This window comes from Lepidothrix coronata, unplaced genomic scaffold, assembly GCF_001604755.1.
Source record: "Lepidothrix coronata isolate B3197 unplaced genomic scaffold, Lepidothrix_coronata-1.0 Scaffold567, whole genome shotgun sequence".
Classification (NCBI taxonomy): Eukaryota; Metazoa; Chordata; class Aves; order Passeriformes; family Pipridae; genus Lepidothrix; species Lepidothrix coronata.
The window spans coordinates 6450-8668 of NW_016690747.1; positions in this window are offsets into that span (position 1 = coordinate 6450).

Below are 2219 nucleotides of genomic sequence, written 5' to 3' on the forward strand. Positions count from 1 at the left end.
CCCAGGACTGGGATGGGGGGGCTCTGAGTCCTTCGGGGGCCCAGGACTGGGATGGGGCTGGGTCCGGATGGGGCGATGGGATCCCAGGACTGGGATGGGAGACCCCGGGACTGGGATGTGGGGGGTCACTGGGAACCTCGGTAGGACTGGTAGGGGGGTACCCGGGTCCCTCGGGGGTCCAGGATTAGGATGGGGCTGGGTTCGGGTGGGGTCCAGGGACCCCGGTACTGGGCTGGGGGGTCCGGGAGGGACCCCAGCCCTGGGTTTGGTGGGGGGGACCCCAGGCTGGGCTGTGGGCGTGGCCATCGCTCCGGGGGCGTGTCCATCGCTCCGGGGGCGTGTCTCTGACCGGCCCCGCCCCAGCCATGAGCGCCCCCCCGCGGTCGGAGCTCGCGGCCGCCGCCGCCGCCCTGCTGCGCCTGGGCGAGGAGCGCCCCCCAGCGGCCGCCGTGACCCTGCTGCGCCTGGGCGAGGAGCGCCCCCCAGCGGCCGCCGCGGGGCTGCTCCAGCGCAAGGGACGCCCCGAGTGGAGACCCCGCGAGGAGGAGCCCAGGAAGGGGTGAGGGGGGACACGGGGGCAGAGGGGGCGCGGGGACACGCGGGGGGGACAGTGGGACCACCCCCAACCCACCCCGGGGGGGCACTGGGATCCCTGAGCCACCCTGGAACCACGCTGGTGGCACATGGGGACCACCCCCGGCCCACCCCGGGAGGGGACAGGGACCCCCGGGGAGAGTGGGGACACACTGGGGGGACAGTGGGACCATCTCGAGACCTTCTGGGGGGTTTTTGGGAATACCAGGGACCTCACAGGGCTACCCTAGGAGGAAAACTTGGGACCCCTGACCCACCCTGAACACCCCTAGGGGGACCACCCTGAGGGGACATCAGGAGCACCCTGGGGGGACACTGGGACCCCTCACCCACACGGGGACCACCCTGATGGGACACCCAAGTCTGCCCTGGGATCCCTGGAGGAATCCCGGGACCCCTGACCCACCCTGCACCCCAGAAGGCTCCTGGGGGGACCACAGGACCCCCTAAGGTGGGGGACAGTGCACCAATGGAGGTTGGACTCCCCCCTGTACCCCACTGGTCCCCCCCCAGGGTGGGGTCAAGAAGGTTCTTTGGGCGAATTGGGGCATCCCCAGAGACTTTGGGGCCCCCATGACCCCCCCTTTCTCCCCCCAGGGCCCCCAAGGCTCGGGACGGGGGGTCTCTGCGGCGCCCGCTGCGCGTGGGGTTCCTGACGCTGCCGGCGCCCCAAGAGCGCGGCCCCCGGCCCTGCGCCCCCGGCATGGCCCCCCGCTCCCTGTCCTGCCACGCCGTGGGGCTCCCCGACCCGGGGGGGCCCCCCCTGCGCCCCCCACCCGGCCCCCGCACGGGACCCCCCGAGGGGAGGGGCCTCGAGGCACCGCCCGCCAAGAGGGGGGGTGAGTGGGGCGGGGGGGCACGGGGAGCTATTTGGGGAAGGGGACGTGGGAGGGGTGGGGAGGCAGAGAAGGGGCTCGTTTGGGGGACAGGGAGGTGGTTTGGGGGGCATCGAGAGGGTTCAGGAGAGGTTTGGGAGTAGAAAGGGGAGTTTGGGGGCTTTGGGGTCAGGGAAGGGGTTCAGAGGGCTTGGGGGCAGGGAGGGGGCTTGGGGGGGTCTAAAGATCAGGGAGTGGATTCCAGGGCTTTGGGGGGTAGGGAGGGGGTTTGGGCAGTTTGGGGTGCAGGGAGTGGGTTCCTGGCGGTTGGGGGAAAAGGGGGGTGTTCCACTCTTCTAACAGCCCCCTCCCCTCCCCAGGCACCCCCCGGGGGGGCTGCGTGCGCCAGACCCCCCCCCTGAAGCCCTCGCGGAGCCCCCAGACCCGTCTGTCAGGAGGGGCCCCCCCACCGCCCCCCCCCTCGGCCGGGGAGGGGGAGGAGGGGGAGGAGCCTGTGTACATCGAGATGGTGGGGGACGCGCGGGGGGGGATCGGGGGGGACCCCCGGCGGGGGGGGCCGGCGGGAGCGCCCCCCCCTCCCCCGGAGGAGCCCGAGGCCATTTACGAGGAGATGAGTTGCCCCCTGCCCGCGGGGGAGGGGCCGGGCTTTGGCCACACCCCTTTCACTGGACACACCCCCTTCCGCGGCCACACCCCCTCGCACGGTGGCCACGCCCCTTTCTCTCACTACGGACACTCTCCCTATGCGGGCCACGCCCCTTTCTCTCACTACGGACACTCTCCCTATGC